Source organism: Castor canadensis, chromosome 12 (genome assembly GCF_047511655.1).
Source record: "Castor canadensis chromosome 12, mCasCan1.hap1v2, whole genome shotgun sequence".
NCBI classification, from domain to species: Eukaryota; Metazoa; Chordata; class Mammalia; order Rodentia; family Castoridae; genus Castor; species Castor canadensis.
In genome coordinates this window covers 55509696-55530973 of record NC_133397.1, presented here as the reverse complement: position 1 = coordinate 55530973, position 21278 = coordinate 55509696, and the positions used below count along the sequence as shown (strand labels likewise).

General features: G+C 37.7%; 1 protein-coding gene across 2 annotated transcripts in view; it reads left to right on the top strand.

Annotated features, from left to right (window-relative positions):
* Window positions 1–21278, top strand: part of Peli1 (pellino E3 ubiquitin protein ligase 1) — a 63589-nt gene that overhangs the window by 11802 nt on the left and 30509 nt on the right. Inside the window, exon 1 of one of the 2 annotated variants that reach the window (XM_074049851.1) lies at window positions 11799–17202. The exons of the other annotated variant lie outside the window; for it this stretch is intronic. The gene's annotated coding sequence lies outside the window, so the exon portion shown is untranslated. Of the gene's footprint in view, window positions 1–11798; window positions 17203–21278 lie in introns of those variants that run through there. 2 annotated transcript variants of the gene reach the window in all.

Here is a 21278-nt window from a genome sequence, read left to right as displayed (position 1 = left end):
CAGTGAGTGAATATTGGTCTTAGAAAACCAATCTAACGCTCTACCCTCTAAATTGGGATGAGTGTTTTTGCTTCCATGAGGTCCAAACACACTTTTAACTTATTATGCTGGCATTAAATTGTCTTACATAAATTTCTTAAGTGCAGGGACCAAGTCTTAGTTTTCTTGACTCTCTAGTGCATAATACAGTGCTGCTTTGTTTTGTTTTTGGTTTTTGTTTTCTTTTTTTGGCAGTACTATGGTATGAACTCAGGGCCTCATACTTGCTAAACAGGTGCTTTACCACTTGAGCCACTCTACCAACCCCTGTTTTGTTCTGGGCATTTTCAAGATAGTGTCTCAAGAACTATTTGCCTGGCCTAGCTTTGAACTGTGATCCTCCTGATTTCTGCCTCCTGAGTAGTGAGCCGCCAGCACCTGGCTCTTTGCTATTTTAATAGAGGGTCTCACTGTGTAACTCAGGGTGGCATCAAAGTGGAGATTCTCCTGCCTCAGCCTCCCCAGTGCTGGGACTTCAGTCATATTCCACCATGCCTGGCTAATATGGTGCTTAACTTGCAATTGGGAAGATTCCTACAGGTCACAGTTTCACTGTGAAATACCTCACAATATTTCTGTTCGTTGTTGATCAGTAGTGCAGGCTGGCAGTAAGAAGACTTGATATATTTATTAGCATGTCTCAAATGCTTTCGTGCTACCCTTGATGAAAAGATACAGAATGATACTAAATAAATAATAAGATACCAGTAATCTTTTGAAATAGCTATGAAGATCACTTATTATCTCATCTCCATGTTGCTAAATTTAGTGGCCTTTTTTTTTCATTTTTTCACTTTTCTCAGTAGCCTAAAAGTTGGGCTCTCTTCACTTACTCCATACTCTTTCCCTAGGTAAATTTCACCTGTATGTTGAAGATTTCTAGGTTTACATTCCAGCCCATATCTCTCCAAGCTCCAGACTCCTATATGTTTGTTTGAAAAATACTTCAAACTTTCACGGCCAGAAGCCTTAAGAGTACCAGACTACAAAAACTTTTGAAGTAATTTATTATTTTTAGTAAAAATTTATTTCTAGCATTGTCTCATCAAACAATTCTCCTCTGTAGGAAATAGTTTTCATACTATTTATTTCTAAATAATAATTTATTCAGGTAAGTAGAAACTGTCTGAAGAACCCTAACAATTGAGCTTTACTGAGTTCCTACTGTGTGTTAGACATTTGGTTAATGTTTCATAATAACCCTTTGAAGTTAAGTAATAATATGATGTAATGATTGCAAAATAATTAATGCCCAGAGAAGAGTTCTCAGGTTCCAATTGTAGATGGAACCTACCACTTATTATCTTTGTGATCTTGGGCAGTTTACTGAACTGATCTTGTCCTCTCTTTCAACTCAAAAAACAGAGATAATATTACTTGTCGCCTGTTGGAAATAAAGACCATCTGGTCCCGAAAACAGACACAGGAGAGACAGAAAATCTTGACAAGGCAGTTTCTTTTGATCAAAAGAGGGTGCAAGCATGTGCTCACTCCAGCTAAGCAAACACACAAGCACAAAATGGCCAACTGTGGTTCTTCCTTATATCGCTGATGCAGTTGTACTTGCCCCAACCCAGGATTTGTCCAGGTCAGAGGTTCACAATCTCCCTTGATTGGCTAAAAGGCTTGGGGGTTGAGTTAGGGTAATGGAGTCATACAGGAATCTGGAAGAAGAAGCAAGGAACCTTTAAACATGCAAGTCACCTAAGATGGCGACCTGAGGAATTTTTAAGTAATCTAAGAGGTAGCAAATACTTTGATAGGAAAGATCCTTTTTCTTACAATTTCCCCCCTCCTTTTAATTTAAATTATTTGCCTCAAACGCATTTAGGAGCCGTTGGCTCTCATGTTCTGCATTCCTAATAGAAACAAGTTATTTTGGTAGGGCAGGGGTGATTGTTTGGTGAGAGCTGTCTCAATTAACCACTGTATTAGTCCTCGGACACAAGGAATTATGCAGCATCCTGCTAAAATAAAAACTCCAGCCACTATGACCAAGTTGGTTAAGATTAAGGTCATCCAGCCCTTCCATCTTCTAAACCATTTTTCCATTAAGTCAGTGAAGGAACCATTTATACCTGAGTTTTCAGCTAGCTTGTTAGATAGGGTAGTTAATCCCTGTGGGGTCTTAGTAATAGTTCCATCAGGGGCTGTATTATTTAGTATATGCATGCAACACGAAACTCCAGTCATTACACAAACTCCTCCCTTTTTGGCCAACATCATGTCTAATGCTAGCCTGTTCTCCCAAGCCATCTGGCTGTTTGGTCCCAATTGCTCTGCTGTTCCTTTGATGGCATCCCTGGTATAGTTAACAAACCTTTATTGATTATAGTAAGTATAACTAATCCAATTGACATTTTTATTTATAGTGGACCACCAAAAGAGTACTGATTCAAACCCCACTGCAATTTGGTGCCTGGCTTTTAATTCATTTGGCACTTCCCTAGGAACCCCAATGGCATCAGTGTAAACATGGGGATCAAAGGAGTCTCTGTGGTTGGCTGCAGTGTCTGTGACTATGTCTCTCCTTTTTCTAGATGTCATGGCATGGGCTGGGGATCTAAATGCTAGGGTGAAAGGGATTGCCAACTGCACCAAAGCACAGGTGCCTGCACAGTTACCTGGGAGAGTCTCAACTAAAGGTCCCCCACAGTACCACCAGACAACGGCTCTGCCCACTGAGAGTGTGGACTGGTTTGTGAGGCTGTTGAAAGACCGGCTTTCACTGCATCCCATCAGGTTTCCCACATTTGTCAATCATTCCCTCTGTCTGGTGAGAAGGGAATATAATTGATGTCTAGGGCTGCTGGCCTAATAATCCTTGGGGGCTAACCCACAGGACCTTTGACCTCTGGGAAAGTAGTGATTGTGTCCAGCAGAATATTTTGCCCCAAGCCTTGGCATCCTGAAACAGAGCCAACATGCAATACATTCCATCTGGGTCTGAGGACTATCCTAATGAAAACGGACCACTTGAGACTCTGGTCTCCCAGTAGTTCAAACATAGTAATTGCTATATATTTCATGTGTGGAAAGAATATTTTATCCCTTCCATCCAAGCATTTGTATCCCTGTACCCAATTTCAGTAACCACAGTTTGTCTTAGGTCCTTGACTTCTATAGTTACCTGAGTTCAACTGTTGTACAAATGTGGAGGTAACATTGGAGGGGAGGTAGAATTGGTTGTCACCTGGGAGGGGTTGGGAGTTAGAGCTTAAAGGCACCTAACAGGTCTGTACCTGAGACATCTGTACAGATGGTTCTTGTGTCATACTCCAAGGGCCTTCTGTGACTGATCTAAGTGAGTTACATTGTTTATCTTACAAGTAGAAGAGGGATGTATCTGAAACAGCTGTAATTTTGAGTGTAGTCTGCTAAAAGACTGTCAATTGTTCTGAATGGTGGAAATTGGAGTCTTACCAGTATCTTGGGGTCTGGTCCAGCTCCTAGGATTGTCATAAAAGGGAGAAGTATACACTTTAAGAAGTAAACACTTTATACCCAGTGTTTTACCCTACATCTGTCTACTCTGGACAGATACCAGGCTTCCCTGTGGGTTCCAGGATTGGGGCTCATGTAAAAAGAATATCCTTGGAGCTGGGGTTGGGACATAAGGCCTCCACAAGGAAGGATCTGGCATGTATTGAATTCAACAGTTAAGGGAAAAGTACTCTGAGTTACATTAATAATAAACATACTGTTTCCCAGATGAAAGAGAAAGAATAATTTCACTATAGTCTTTTTAAGGTTACTCTGGTGTCTCCTGGATGTGAGAGCACGGTCCATTGTTCCTTCTGGTCAGGTGGGGGAGCCTTCTTTATCTGTGTGTGATGAGTCCACCCCCTCTCCATGGCCCAGAAGGCTGTTTCCGTGGTCAGCAAGACCAGGAACTGTCCTTGCTAAGCTGGCTCAAGCTTAATTTTCTTTCCAGGTGTTGATCAGCACATTATCACTAGGCTGATGTGGGTGAACAGGAAAGTCAAATGTAGGAGCCTGTGCTAACAATCCTTTTTTCCTAAGACAAAGCAAAGTAGAGGACAATCCAAGCATATAATTTTTGAGGAAATAGTCTTTGGTTTCAAAGGAAGGTACATCAGTAACAGAACTAAGGTAGTGAAACCCATAAAATATTTCATAAGGGAAGAGGCCAGTGTTCTTCTGAGGGACCGACCTTAACCTGAGTAGTGCTATGGGAAGGCATTTAATCCAAGGTAATCTGGTCTCTAATTTAGTGGGCTGATTTTTAAGAGTCTGACTTAGAGCAAAGAGTTCGCAGGTCTGTGCTAACCAATTTTTAGGGAGTCAGCCTGACTCTATCTATTATAGTCAAGGCCTCCCCATTATGTTTTTTTCCCTCAATTACCCAAGAGGATCACCCACAAAGAAACAGACCCAGTCTGGAAAGCAGTTTCCCAAGGTCTGGCCTTACTTTCATTTGTTATTCAATAATATCTAAACGTTTATATGTGGGGCTCCTCCTTCCTGCTTCCCCTTCCAAGAAAGTGGCTGGATTTAGAGCCTCATCAGTAAAGTCAGGTCATCCTTTTCTAGCAAGATAGCCTCATACTCTAGGATCCTGGAACCTGTCAGGCATCTATCCACCTTTTGGTTTAAGATCATCCTAACTTGATGGGGAGTGCTAATAATTAGACTTTCCCCAAAGGTGATTTTTCTACTTTCTTCAGTTAGAAGAGCTGTAGCCACTATTGCCTGAATGCAATCAGGCCCACCTCGGGTGACAGGATCTAGGAATTTAGATAAGAAGGCCATAGGTTGACATCGACCCCCATGTTTTTGAGTTAGCACCCAAAGGGCAACTCCCTTGTTTACATTTACAAAAGGCTGTTCAAGACAGGGCAAGGCTAGCATTGGGGCTGTGATGAGGACTGTGTTAGCTCATCTACTTGTTTTTATCTCCTTGGGGGTCCAAAGAAGGGGGTCTGGTCCCTCTTGGGTCAATTTGAGATAGAAAGATTTAGTTTTAAGGACATATGCATCTATTCACAACCAGCAGCATCCCACTAAGCCAAGGAACTTTCTTAATTTTTGTTTTGCTCCTGGGAGGGGGAGACCAGTGATTCCTTCTGTTCTTTCTGGACCAATCCTTCCTTGGTCCTTACTGGTCAAATGTCCCAGATATTTTACTTCAGTTTCAGCAGATTGTCACTTATTCTTTGAAATATGAAGTCCCTGGCTTCCCAGGAAATTTATAAAGCTAATGGTTGTGCTAGTCACCTCCCCCTAATTATCCCCTCATTAAATCTCTCAAGTCTCTTATATTTCCTCAGTGCCCTGGGGTGGTGTTATCCCATCAGGGATCTTGACTAGGAGACTTAACAGCAGCTGCCAGGACACTTTGTCCCAGGGGATGCTCGGCTCCCAGGTAGCCATTGCCACGCTGTGGATCATGGCTCTTTCCTCCCCTGAGAAGAGAATTCCCAAGGTAGACATTAACTCAGCCCAAGTATGTATCTGTGGTCCCAGAAATTAATCAACCTGTGCTGAGACCCCAAAGGGCTCTTCAAGAAGGGGTCACAAAACTCCTTTATAAATTTCGGACCTCAGAGCTGGTAAGAGGGGCATTTACAAACCCAATTTCACCTCCTCCAAGGGGAACCTCCTTAAGAGGAAAGAAGGAGTGGGGGTTTTCTTCTTCAGACTGAGGAAAAGGTGGATTCTCAATGTCTTGAGGACATTGTTCTAACTCCCCTTGAAGTTGTGGTAGGGAGGGGTTTCGGGAAGAGATGATAGAGGTGAAAGGGTTAGGAGCAGGAGGTGGAGAGGCAGAAGCCTGGGGTGTCAGTGTGGGTGCCAGCTCTGGTGCCTGAGCTGGAGGAACAGCAGGGTTATGGGGGCGGGGAAGGGAGAAGAGTAAATCTCAGTTAGAAGGAGTTTGGGTTTTTTTTTTTTTTTTTTTTTGTCTTTTTGTCTTTTTTCCTTTAAGTGGGAAGAGGACTACAGGACTCTGTCTCTAACAGAGGACATATTCCATCTCCTCTTGAGTGACTGGGCTCTTGTCGTTTACATGCTTGATTAATAGTTGAGAGACCTAGTCATTGTCAGACCCAAATTTTGGCCAGAAAAAACAAAGGCTTTAAGATCAGTTCTTGGGTCCAGGTAAAACAACAGTATTTAACCATTCTTTGTTTCTTTTTCCCTTTAGTTTGGGGACTGTCATCCCAATATTTTGACATCTTCCCTAGGGGGCTCTCAGAGGGTATTTTATCCTGGGCCTTTGTTTTCTGTCCCCCCTCTTTCCTGTCTTTATTTCCCATTTCTGCCTTCTGGTTGACTGTGCTGTCTATCAGGAGCTCAAACCCCCTCCCCACCCCCTTTGCCTTGGAGGTTTCTTGCACTCTGATTCTCTTTTTGCTTTGTCAGTCTCCAGCTGCATCCCTCGTGGGAACTTGAGGTACCTCTTTGTAGCTGGCAGGTCAGCATAAGCTGCTGACCTTGATTAGATTCAAGAATCTTATTCTGCCTCAAACAGTATGAGGTCACCTCAGAACCACGGATCAGGACTCCGCTTTCCCTTTGTGTCACCCAACATATCTCATTCACACAGCCCCCAGTATCCTGACCACCAAGACATTACTTGGTCACCCCTGTGACATTTCTTGTCTTGGTTTGTGCACAAAACATACATGGTTCCCACAGTCCATCTTCAGAGCTCTTTTACCTGCTATTGTGAAGAAATTCTGGAGTACAAGTTCATTTGCAGATCTGGAATGTTGTCACCATCAGCCAAACCTTGGGGCTGCTGGAACCAGGCAGCAGGAATCGTCACCCTGGGGAAGGGCTGGGGTCCCCTCTTCCCAGACAGAATATAAAATCTCAGACGAGCCTCCAAATTGTTGGAATTGAAGACCCTCCAGTGCCAAAAACTGACACACGAGAGGCAGAAAATCTTGACAAGGCAATTTCTTTTGATTAAAAGGGTGTGCATGCATGTGCTTATTCAAGTTAAGCAAACATGCAAGCACAAAATGACCTACCATGACTCCTCCTTATATCCCTGATGCAGCTGTACTTGTCCCAACCCAGTATTTGTCCAGGTCATAGATTCACAATCTCCCTCGATTGGCTAAAAGGCTTGGGGGTTGGGTTAGGGCAATGGAGTTGTACAAGAATCCAGAAGCAAGGACCCTTTTAAACATGCAAGTCACCTAAGATGGTGACCTGAGGAAATTTTAAGTAATCTAAGAGGTAACAAATACTTTGATAGAAAAGATCATTTTTCTTACATTGCCTAAGAACATTATCAGGAATTAAAGGATTAAAAAAAGCTCTGAAAAAATGCTTGGTCCTTTACCATAACGGCTACATATATGTTAGTTACTGTTATTTTTTTTATCTTACATCTACAGGTGAGGAAATTGAACCTCAGTGAAGTTGGTCCAAGTCTCATAGCTATTAAATGTTGATGCCAACAATCAGACAAATCTGACTTCAGAACTCCCTTGACCACTTTATTTTATTTCTTCTCAAGTAATAATTGATTTAATCTTCTTGTATACACAGTCTGTATTAATGATATCATTTTGATCAGAAGAATATTATAATTTATTGGAGCACTCATCTGATTTTAAGATCTAAAATGCATGTAAAACAGTCACTTCAGTATGATTTAAGAAGCAGAAGAATATACTTTTTTGTGTGTGGGTGGAACTGTGGTTTAAACTCAGGGCTTCAAAATTGCAAAGCAGGTGCTCTACCGCTTGAGCCATACCTCCAGTACAAGAATATATATAATTCCATTTTATTCCATGTCGATTTTTAAATTTTTCTCCCTTTCTTGTTAGCAGTTAAATCACCCAAATCCCTAGAAAGTGGAAGTACTAGTTTTTCATTATTGAGCAGTGGATTTAGTTTTTGTGATTTACTTTGCTAACCCTTTTGCTAAACATTTTCAGAATAACTTGGGGGGCTCAATAGCATGTCATAATCACATAGTGTGTTTAAAATCAAGAATTTTTATGAATATGATTAACTATTGCCTCTTGAAATTATGTAATGATTTGCCTGTTTTTGTAAGTCTTAGACATTTAATTTCTGGAGGAATTTTTCTGTGAATTTTAATTTTTATCAGCTGCTTTTTGAATAAGTTTGATTTTAGTATTGCTTTTGTATTAAAATCTGTATGTAATTAAATCTGTTTAATTTTATAAGCTTTAGTCTCTGGCACTCATTTAATGCCTTTAGTAAAAATAAAAAGCACATCTGGTTACTATATAAAACTTCTATAGATGATTTGCTCTCCCCCACCTTATCTTTCCATTGCTTGTTGTTTTCTTTTTTCCATTGTCAGTTTTTTATTCCTTTGTGACAAAAAAGTTCCTTTTTATTAAGACAATATGAAGTAGAAGATATAAAGTCTTGTAGTCTTTGAACTTAGGGCAGTGGGGCCTTGAGAGTAGGTGGACTTCAAAAAACCAGGATCATGTGAGGAACAGTGTTTTTAACCTTGTTTTTCCAACTGAATTCTGCGACCTATTATATTTACTCTTGAAGAAACAAACATGTTTGAAATAGTTTTTATATTAGTTAAGCCTATTGAAAAAGGAAAACTCAACTCTAAACAGATTAAGTGGGGAAAGGGAAATGTATTGGTTTGTGTAAATTGGTCCAGGATAGGTGTGGCTTCAATCAAGAACGTCTCCACCCAAAGCTCAAATAATGTTATCAAGACTCAGTTTCTGTACATTTCTTGGCACTGCTTCTTGAGTGTTGGCTTTATAATCTAGCCCTACATGGGTAAAAGTAGCTTCCATCCACTCAGCCCCCAAATAATAGTAGAGGGTAATAATCTTTTCCTAGAAGCTCCAGCAAAAGTCTCATTGCATCTCATTGGCTCTGACTGGCTCACTCCCCTGTGAGCAGGGGAATGTGAAACACTGATGTTTTGAAATCACCAAGTTTAAGGGTATAGTCAACTCTATCAGATAGACATAAAGTGAAAGTATAAGATGATTTTCCTCCAAAAAAAGAAATGAAGATACTACTCTATTAGAGGAGAGGTGAACTAGAAAGAGTTTTGGGTTTTTTGCTTATCTAGCATTTGGGGTTTGAATGAATTCACTTCCAAATTATTGTTTTAAAGCAGTGTAAAATGGGAGTTGCTAGGACACTAAGAGCCTTGAAAATGTGTTGAAATTTGGGGCTACTTTACAAACTATCACATTATTAATTTTCCTGTTAGCTGAAGTAATCAAATGCATTATAGCTAGTTCTTTAGTATCTTAAACAGACTGGGCTTTTGGACCAAGAAATTCATAAAGAACCATGAAAGCCAAGGTGCTCACCTAGGTTAGGGTCTTTAGGAGAGCTAGAGTAGGAATAAGGGGCTATGAAGGGCACTAGCAGGCTTTACATGCTGGGCTCTATAACTGATTTTAGTCTGAAAATGAAAACTTGGTTGTTATTGAAAAGGAAAGTAAGATACCTAGGTGTGGTTACTCTTTTTTAACACCAAAAAATAGGAAATGAAGTGGAAAATAATAACTATAATCTATAATACAATCACTTAGATAGCTCCTCTTATTTCTTATGTTGTCTTAATGTCTATATGAATGAGAGAACATCCATCCACCGAAGTTTTTAATATTCTACAATCTTTAGGAATTTTATTTTCTTTTAAGCATCTTGACACTATAGAAATGTTTATACTTTGTCCACAAATTAAAGATTCCAGCAACCCAGCCTGGTGGTACATTCCTATAATCCCAGCTACTCAGAAGCAAAAAAGTTATTATACCCCATCTCAACCAACAAGCCACATGTGATGGCATGCATGGTGGCACACTCCTGTGGTCCAGTTATTCTGGAGGCATAGGTATGAGGAGGGCTGGTGGAGTTGCTCAAGCAGTAGAGTGCCTGCTTAGCAAGTGTGAGGCCCTGAGTTCAAACCCCAGTACTGCCCCCCCCCACAAAAAAATCATAGGTATGAGGATTGCATGGTCCAAGGCTGACCCCAGGCAAAAACAGGAGACACTATCTAAAAAATCCCTAAAGCAAAAAAGAACTGAGGGGTTGGCTCAAGTAGTAGAGTACCTGCTTAGCAAGCATGAGGCCCTGAGTTTAAACCACCACTACCACCACCAAAAAAGAAAAAAAAAAATCTATACAATCGGAATTAGCAAACTCTTAAAATATCTTTTCATTTATTCTTATGTTCTTACAATTAAGTGCTGCAAAATGAACAGGATGATTTCTCCCTTGGAGGACTGTCCACATTTAATAAGCGATAGCACAAGGTCATATGTAGGTATAATGCAATACCAGATATAAGGTACATACATAAAAGACAGATAAACTGGGAACTCAAAAAAATCATACCCAGTTTAGAAGATAAGGAAAGACTTCCCGATTGGAGAGGGATTATCAAGTAGGTCTTGAAATACGTCAAAATTTTTCTATAAGTAGTGATAACATTAAAAACAATTGTTTGCTAAGCATTTATTATATACTTTGTTTCATTTTTATCAAAAACATCAATATGTGTGATACAGAGAGGGACAGCCATGTCATTTTATATTTGGAGGGAAAGTTGGGAAGAATCTGAATTTTGGAAGATCCAAAAGACACTTGGTTCAAAATTCATGGAGTTTATTGTAACTTATCAAATGAGGAACTTTCTACTTCACCTCTGCAGTAGTTCTTTTATTGTATAATAGAATTGAGAATCATTTCTAACAGAAATTACATTGTATCTCTCAGGAGGTAATCAGCTATTTGCCTGGAAACTTAGTACTTAACATTCCCATAGAAGGTAATAGTTTAATCTTCCATCATTTTAAGAAATTCCTGTGACTGTGGATCAGCAATACTAGCAACTGTGGTCTATATTCTACATCTTCTAGAATTGGCAGTGTATTTATTTGTTTGATGTTTATAAAATTCTGTGTGTTTTACAAATACAGGACAGTTCATTTCAAGAGGCTTGAGATAGAGTATGGCTTTACATGTGTAGTCTTGGAAAATTTATAAATGTTTACTGAACAATTTTATAATCACAAGAAAAGGAACAGTGTATTTCATGAGACATTAAGAATTTAAGTCTCCAAATAAAATCTTTTTTAGGAGTTACTAAGAAAAACAATTTGACAAAACCTATTTGAATATGGTTTTAATTGTACTTTATTGAGTTATATGGAAAAAGAGCCCCATTAGTTTAAACAAGTAAGAGCTCTAAATTTATGGCATTCTGAGCCTATTATGTTGTGGAACACCAGGAGTATATTAACATGCATCCATTTATGTTTCTCTACAAAAGATTATTCCGACTGTAAGTTTAAGTGAGTTTCACAGTTTATTGCTATCTAAAAATTTCCCTTGACTTCACATTTTGTTCCGAATGTCTTGGTTTCTTTCTTCCACCCACACAATGTGGAAAGCAAGGGAAGCAAGAGTTGCAAAGTAATATAGGGAATTTGAGAACCCTGGCTTTTTTCAAAACAAAATAACCTTTATTATAAGATTGCTTTTTATTGATACCAAAAAAGGAGAAGCTCTGGCAAGTGTTCAATAAATGTGTGAATAACCTAATTGATTTCACTGGAATGAATAGGAAGCTTTGCTATTTGTCCTTGTAGATACTTGGCTCAGAGACTCTAGTGAGGGTGATAGACCAAATACTTTGATAATAGGTTAAAAAAAATCTTACAGATCCAAATATCAGCCAGCTTTATATTCAGCATCTCTTTTCTTCAAAAAGGAGGGGCAGTATGTCAATTAGGATCTTGTTCCTATTTCTGTTATGAAAAATAATGTTAATATACATAAAACCTAATGGTTTGAGAAATGTTAATAGATGAAACTATTAGGAGATAACCTGAGAATTGTAAGCTGTATGAAATTCAGCTGTATGAAATTCAGAGATGTGTATAGAAATTTAAACAGACTATCATATACTCAATAGTAAAACTCCAGGAAAAGCAAGGAGGCATAATTTGGACCAACGATTAGATGACAATAGACACAAAAGAATTTTTAAAACTCACTATGGATGAAACATTAGTTCAATCCGGTCTTTAACTCTGGTTAGAAATGTGAATTTTTAGGAAATCTTTGAGATCTCATAAGGGAAAAATTTTTTCTATAGGGTTGGGGTGGGGGAGAAAGAAATGTTGATAGCAATTAAAATGTATATAGTATTTTTAGAAGTACATTTGCAAATTTGATCACTTAGTTTAAAAGCAGAAATATATATACATATGTCTGTGTGTGTGTGTGTGTGTATATATATTTTTTTTTTTTCAGCAGTGGGGTTTGAACTAAGGGTCTTGTACTTGCTAGGCCGTCACTCTGCATTTGATCCACACCCCAGCACTTTTTGCTTTACTTTTTAGGTAGGGTCTCCTGGAAGGCCTGGACCTCCATCCTCTTACCTGTGCCTCCTGCATAGCTAGGAGCACAGGTGGTGTACCACACTTAGCTGGCCACAAGCCATGATTCTCCTGAGTTCCTCTAGATCTTCCCCTCCCACATAGCTGGGATTACAGGCATGAATCATTGTTCTCGACCTTGACCAAATTATTTATCCTGATTTCCTCGTGTGCCATAGGACAGTTGTAAAGATTGGATTTAACATACATCTACTATATACATGTTTGTTCTGTTCTATTTTGTTTTGTTTGAGGAACTGGGTTTGAACTCAGGGCCTCACACTTGCTAGAAAGTTGCTCTACCACTTGAGCCACTACACCAGCTCTGTGTCCTAATTCTTAAGGTCCACTGTATCAGGCACTTACAAAACTTTCCAACTGAATCTCACTGGATTTTTAAAACATTTTTTCCATGCTTGCTGCTAACCTTACAAAGCTTACAAAGACATAGTCCTTGATTTCTATATACTTTGTCTTTGTTAGTCTAACTAAACTCATCGCTCCAGGTAATCTACTGATTTGCCCTTCCTTGAGCATACAAGGTAGATGTTTTTTCCCTTTCCTTTTCTTTTTTTAATCTGGAGGCAGTTGTTTCTGCCACCTGAAATGCTTTTCAACACTCATCAAAATTTAGTCTCCCAGTCCAATTCAAATACCTTTCTTTCTATGAAACTTTCCCTAGATCCTCTTTCACCTAAATTTTTCCTTGAAATCATGTAGTACTTACTGAAATCAAATCTTTTGCATTAGTTTGAATAGTTCTATAACTTCTTACTTTGTAGTGAATGCTCAGTAATATTTATTGGGTTAGTAATTGCATTATTTATTGATGAGTCTAGATGCACAAAATTAAGAGTAGGGAAAACACATCCCTGAATTTGGAAACTCCTCCAACACCTAATTTAAATGCTAAAGAGAAGCCCACATTTGTCAATAGAAATCATTAATGAGCATTAAATGTAAAGTACTAACTTGAAACATTAGAAAAAAAGGTAGCTGTTACATTCTAGTGGTGGAGGAATGTCATCTGGTAACCTAGAAGTAGTTTTTAGTGAATTTTGATTTTGCTGTTTAGCCAAATAGAACTATTTAGCTAGGTAAATTGGCAGGCTAGGTAACCAGTTAAGAGAGCAGGTGTTTATATTAAACACCAGCCTTTGGATTAAATATGAGATCTGTTAATATCTTTGTTGTCAAGTCAAATTACATTGGCCCTGGGTTTATACTGAGCAATTTATTTGAATATTTGACTTAATTTGATACTATTGCTATTAGTATAATACAAAAATCTGTTTAATGTTTATGCCATGCAGGTTCCTAACCTAGAGGTCCTAAAATCCTTGGAATCTCCTGAATGATAGGTGTGTCTTTTGTTATTCATAATATGAGACCCTTTCAGCTCATACTTGATTTTATGCTCTTGGGGTAACTTAGATGGGGACCCTTAGATAACCTCAGAAGGACTAAATGACTAGAAGGTTGTAACCTTCAGCTCTACCTTCTGATTCCCAGGAAAAGGGCAGGGGCTGGAATTTGAGCATTTGGATTGGTGAACATATTTAGGCCCTGGTAGGGTGGGTACACTTGGAGAGGGCATGAAATTTCTACCACATACCCCCACCCCCAAATACCTTGCTGTTTATATCTTTTCCATTTGACTGTTCCTGAGTTGTATTCTTTTGTTGTTGGCTGTTGTTTTTGAGACATGGTGTTGCTGTGGCTGGTCTCAAATTCCTGGGCCCAAGCTATCATCCCACCTCAGCCTACCAAGTAGCCATGGCACCTGACTCTTGAGTTGTATCCTTTGTAATAAACCAGGAAATTTAAATGCAGTTTTTTTCCATTTTGGTGGTACTAGGGTTTGAAGTCAGGTCTTATACCTGCTAGGCAGGCACTCTACCACTTAGGCCACGCCTCCAACCCTTCTTTAATTACGTTTCAGATAGGGTCTCACATTTTTGCCTGTGGCTGGCCTCAGACAGTGATCCTTACGCATAACTGTGACCATAACCAGGTACCACCATGTATATCTTGTTGGTTGAGATGGGATCTTGCTAACTTTTTGCCTGAATTGGCCTTGAACTGCAATCCTCCCAATGTTGGCTTTCCAAGTAGCTTTGATTACAGGCCTGCACCATCACTCCTGGCCCTTTTTTGGGTTTTTCTATAAGTTATATAGATAACCCAAGGAACTGTGGATCCCAAAGAAGGATCCTCCCAAAGAGGATTGTGGGAACCCCTCAATTTATAGCTGGAGGTCAGAAGTACAGGTAGTGTGGGACATTTGATTGGTGTCTGAATTGGAGACAGTTGAGAGTGTGAGCCCTTTAACTTGTGGGATCTGACGCTATGGGTATAATTAAACAATTTGTTAGATGGTCAGTTATTATCAGAGAGTTGGAGAATTGGTTGATGTCAGAGAAAACACTCTTTGGTTGCTTTCATTGAAACTGATATAAGATGTCAGCAAAAACATTAACAACAACAACAGCAAAAGCAAAGCAAAAGCCATACCTACAATGAAAGCTAGACTGAAACAGAATATGAGATAAAAAAAATTCCAAGCCTAATTGTGAATTTTGTGGTTTTTAAGGCAAAAAGAAGTTGGTTTAGAAAAGTCCAGCTCTGCAAAAATTTACCTTTCTTATAGAATGCTCATGTGATTAGAGTCAGTTTCTTTGACTCAAGAAGAAGTAGGAGTTAATAATACCTAGAATTTAGAAGAAATTATTTAAGTTCTAAAGTTGTATAAGATTAGTATTTGAATTCCAGATGTATGCCAGCATCCAGTGATCCTTGAGTTACTGTAGATTGTTGAATGTTCTAGTGCTTTATTTGTTTGCTTATTTAACAGCTTTATTGAGGTATAATTTATATATCATGAAGTTTATTCAAAGTGTTCATCTCATTGGCTTTAGTATAGCCACAGAATTGTTCAACCATCATCACAACCCATTTTAGAACTCTTCATCATCTAAAAAATAAACCCTATACTCTTTAGCCATCACCTCTCAACCAGTTTTCATACAGAGACAACCACTAGTCCACTTTCTGTTTCTGGATTTGCCTGTTCTGGATATTTCCTATAAATGAAATCATACAAAAAATATGTTGTTCTTTGTGACTGAACTTCTTTCACTTAGCAAAATGTTAACAAGGTTTGTCTGTGTTGTAGCATATATCATTAATGTATTCCTTTTTATTGCCAATTAATATTGCAATAACCACATTTTGTTTTATCCATTCATCAGTTGATGGACATTGGGGCTATTTCCTTAGTTTGGCTGTTATGAGTAATGCTGCTGTGAACATTGATGCAGTTTGTATCTTAGGTTTTCATTTTTCTTTGGGTTTATGCCTAGGAATTGAGTCATATGACAACTTTATGTTTAATCTTGAGGAACTGCCAGACTGTTTTCCAAGGTGACTGTACCATTTTACTTTTCTACTAGCAGTAATTAAAGATTCCAACTTTTCTATATCCTTGCCAGTATTGATCATACACACTGCTTTAGTATAGCTATCTTAGTGGAATGAAATGGCATCTTACTGTGGTTTTGATTTGTATTACCACAATGGCTAATGATATTGAATAACTTTTCATGTATTTTATTGACTATCTGTATGTTTTTTGGAGAAATAAATGTTTTGATCTTTACCAGTTGTTGTTTATACTGACAACTCCTGGTCAACCTTAGTGGGTTGCTTATATTTTTATTATTGAAACATAAAAGTTTGTTTATATAGTCCAGAATACAAGTCCTTCACCAGATATATGATTTGATGATACTTTGGCCCATTCTGTGGTTTAACTATGGCAGTACTTTTGATACCTATGCTTCTTTTGTTTAAGGAGAGCAGGTGAGCAGAGCCAACAAATGGGAGTGTAAACAGCCCAATTTAGGGAGGCATGCTCCATCTGGTGTGCAAAAAGAAACAAGTCTCCATGACCTACCTGTCATCAAACTTTCATTTGTCTAATTTTAAGTTTTCTCTTTATGATATAAAATTATTCCAACATATAACAAGCAATAGCATGAAAGATGAACATTTCACCACCCCATCTTATAATACCTCCACAGTGCAAGGGGTGAGTTACTTGTGTTCTTATGCTTGGGATGTCACCTCCAAAACTAATTAAACAAGCTCTAACATAGGAGTCAAAAGATGTGTTTACTAGCTTTACTACTTAGTTCCATGACCTTCATAAATTAACTTACCATCTCTGGATATAGATTTTTCTCATCTACAAAATAAAGAGAATTGAAAGGAAAATGAACAGATTAAGCAGTTTATTCTAGAAGGTTCTTTGAGCTTTAAAATATGATTATATGTACAGGAACACCAGTGATTTTTTTTTTCCTCTTGGCCTTAACTGGGAAAAAAATTGCGCCTTGACAAAGTATGTTTTCTGAAACAGATTGGAGTAAAATAGAGTTGACAAATAAGCTGGACACATGCAGATACTCATTAAAAAATGTACATTAGAAAAGCAAATGCTATCTAAGTGAATTCTGTTGTGGGTTAGAGGAACATGACATAAGCATCACCAGTAAGATGGGAATGAAGGAAGAAATAATTTACACACCTGCTGAGGGTGTGGCTAAAGGTAATGAGTCCTTGGTGCATCCTTGGAAGTATTCAGAGATCATTAGAGAAGAAGCAGCTCTTCAGAGGTCATTTGTGTCCAAAGGTGGTACCAAAGCCTAGCCTACAACAAATAAGAAAAATAGGATTATAAGAACAGAAATACCTGAAAGGGCTTAGAAATTGTGAGGTAAGTGTGCTTTGTTTTGGTTAATTTGGTGGTGGGGGGGGGTGATTTTTTTAAAGTTTTAGGGTACTGAAACTTTATCCTTGGTCCCTGAGCTCAACTGTAATAATTGCCACAGGTCCATCAAAGAGATAAAGAAGTTTAAGACACCAGTAAGCCAAGCCAATATGTAAGCATATGGCAAGGTCATTGAGACTCAGATCTGTTAACAGAGTTTGGTAACTGATTCCCACCAGCCAAGAAAGCTATTTAAAGTTTTTGTTTTATTTTATTTTTGTATTTGGCCTCCATGATCAAACGTTATTAATCAAGCATCATTGTAAATGAAAGCACATGTTAGAAGCAAAAAGAAAGTTTGTTTTCTAAGTAGTTAGAATTCAGACTGGGAAAGAAAGTGTAGAAATTTAGTTCTAACCTTTCTTTGCCTTTGTCCTATTATAAAAATATCTCATCATAATCACTTAGAATATATAGAGTTTTTGTCTTCTTAGAGCTTCTTTAATGTCCTCTTAGAATTCTTTAAGAAAAATGTATTTCCTGAGATTATTTAATATAAACAGAGCTTGAAATAGGGAACTTTTTTTAAATCTGCTTAATGCTCTATTTTTATTCATTAAGGTAAGAATGATAATCTATCACAGGCCCTAGGGTTCAGCAAGAAATATACTTCCAAAATTAAGAAAGTTTGGTATGTTGGTCCAAAAGAGTGGCAGGTCCTCATATTTTGTTATGGAATGAAGTTTAAGGGATAGACAGCCACAGCTACATTCTATTTGGTATGAGTATTGAACCTGTCATGTCCGGCTTCTTGAGGAATTTCATCAGCCCAGAATCACATGACAAGGCAGGGTCACCAGATAGCAAGATCATAGAATATACCCAAATCATCTTTGTAGGTAATTTTTTTCTGGACGTGTATCTTCGCTGGACACAGGATGCCTGAGTATATTTTTTTCACTATAACATCCAAGTGGGCCTGCTGCCAGCAGAAGGAACAGCAACAACAAAAAAAATGTTATACAGATTTAATGAAGAACAGCTTCAGGGCTTGTGACACAGTTTTGGAATGCAGGGAACAATAGAAGTAAACTTGCCAACTATAGGAAAGGGTGGTTCATTTTGTGCCAAGACATTATTAATGACAAGATACTATTATTATGATGTCCTTTTAAAAATGATAGCCCAGCTGAATCAGCTGTTGTCCTGTGGGCACATTGTGAGAAAGCTTTGCAGATAAACTTAGAGCTACCAAAAGTATTTTTTTTATTATTCTTTTTAAAAAGATACAGTGTATTTGTAGGTGGAACTTCAATTCTAATTAAGATCACCAAGGGCTTTACTGATTTTCCAGTCAGATATTATTAGCAATGGTATTATTCAGTATAGTGTAATTGAATTAAGTTTCAGATTATCTAGTCATTTACATAGGGGGCTGTGAATTGTGGGCATCAATATCAGTTTTAAGGCTCTGATAGAGCATTTATTATACTTTTTACTTAGTCTTTTTTTTTTATAATAGAGTTGAACACTTGGAGGCTACTAATGAACTTTTTTTTATGGTGCTGGAGTTTGAACTCAGGGCCTACACCTTGAGACAGTCCACAAGCCCTATTTTGTGATGGTTTTATTTTATTTTTTTTGAGAAGATAGGGTCTCGCAAATTATTTGCTCAGTTTGACTTCAGACCTCGATTCTGCCTCCTAAATAGCTAGGATTATAGGTGTGAACCACCCGTGCCCGACACTAATGAACTTTAATAAGAGAATATCAAGTACCTAGACTCAAACTGAATTTGAGTTTCACAGGTAGGTTATATAGAGAATTTGCATGTGGAGTCTATTGAATAAGTGTGAACCAGCATTTTGCTCTTATGACTTAATTTTAGCATTCTTAAAAAAACCCTTAAGTGTGGTGGTAGTGCACATACGTAATCCCTAGGCTGAGGCAGAAAGATAGGGGGAGCACAAGGCAAATCTAGGCTGTATAGTGATACCCTGGCACCCCCCCCCCAAAAAAAAACAAACACCTTAAATGTAGTTAAACACAGTGGGCTCTAGAGGAATGCAATAGTTCACTGCACAACCAGTTCCCATAAGAAAACATTTCTTGGCTGGCGGAGTGGCTCAAGTGGTAAGAGCGCCTGCCTAGCAAGCGTGAGGCCCTGAGTTCAAACTCCAATGTCACAAAAATTAAATTTTTTTCCTAAAAATTGTATGGGGAAATAACTTACAAGTGTGGTATTCTGAGAGCAGCAAACTCTAAAATCAGATGCCATTAGTCACTGTTTGATGAAATTTTTTCTAATCCCAATTTAGGTACTGCTGTAGTTTCTCCATGTTCATGAGCACCAAATGAATCTAATTTATTTTTTATTTTTGTTGTTATTGCTGTACAACTTGGCCATACACATACTAGGCAAGTGCTGCTGAACAACATCCCTAGCCCTAATTTATTTCAAAGTATGAAGATAGAAATAAGCATAATCAATTAAAAATGAGGTGAAATGTTCATCTATTATTATGCATGAAAATTACAGTATTTTATGACCAGACCCAAAAAATCAATTTCCTCAGTATTACTAGAAGGGTACTTACTCTTTCTTTACATATAAATTGTATTGATTTTGTTTTTACAGAGAGTATTATACTAAATCTGATAAAAATAGGCTTTCTTGTCATGAAAGGGTAGTTCACTATCTTAGTTACATTTCTGACATTTATATAGTTAATTCAGGCAGTCTTTTAAGAAACAGAATGCTCTTCCTTTGAAGTACTTTATTCCATAACTTGATATTAAGCCTGTGTTAAAAATTATACCATGTTTCATCTCCCTTCCGTTTTTCCCTTTTAGGCCACAGGCTTCCTTAGGGAGGAGGTAAGGGAGAAGTGAACTCTTATTTCAGCCAATAGAATCTAGAATTATGTAGTGTTTATCTATTTTGCGTAACACTGTCCCACCCACACTCATTATGAGGTGCTTAAGTGAAAGAACACTGAGCTGACAGCTAGCTTATTCAGTGTGTGATTCCAAGTGGAATTGGCAGATGCTAGTGGGATTTTATTCTCTGGTGAGAAGGTGATTTAGCTTGTGGTGATAGTGATGGAATAAAAAGGTAGGTGCTCTATTGAAGTGTCATGTTGATTCTTCAGGTTAAAGTGAGCTTACATAATCAGATTGTTTATTTTTAATTTTTTCATTGTTTTCATATTTTGCTTTAGAATTGTATTTGAATGAAATGTCCTTCCATCTTATGGAAGGGGTTGAATAAGTCTCAAACTCCAAGGCTTCTGTGTTCTTAGAGAAAATTTATATTTTTAATCTTATCTCCCATCAGTCATAAAGAAAAACTAAGAAGTATAACTGTTTATTGCCTATTGACTGTAGTCAACAGAAAATGGAAAGTGTTCATTTTTTAAATTCTTGCAATCCAAGATACAGTACCTAGTTTGTTGCGTGTTTTAGAACTTAATACTGCCTACTATTTTCAGTTGTCAAATTTGAGAATTATGTGTGCGCTGAAGAAAATTGTTTGGAGCCAGAATGGTAGTGCTATCTTTGTTTAGCTGTTGACAACTTATTCAGAATCTTAGTTTTTCAGTCATAAACTATCAAGAAAGAGATCTGAGCCTTTATAATAAGTACTATTTAGTATGTAAATATTAGAAGGTAGGGCAAAATTATTAAGAATTTAAAAATACTGATAGCCATACTTTATGGGGATTTTAAGTAATGCTTCCCGAATATTTTGTTTGTTCTGATACAGTCAGAAGAGATATTTAATAATAGTATGTCTGACTGATTAGGGGGACTCTTTCTGCTATTAAAAAAACAAAAAGTCTTAATTTCCCAGCAGTTTTCTTTTCTAAAGCATTTTGTTTTCACCAGAAGAAATATAATTGAAATGTTTTTCTTTCTATAGGAAATTTTTGATAAGTTTAATCTGATTTATAGAATATTGATATGTGTGGTCATGTTTAACTCAGTTTTCTAATCTATTTTTGGAAAAGAAATATTTAACTCTTTGAATATGTATAAGATGGGTAAGTCAGTGACAAGAGAAAGTTGCAAATTGGGAAATT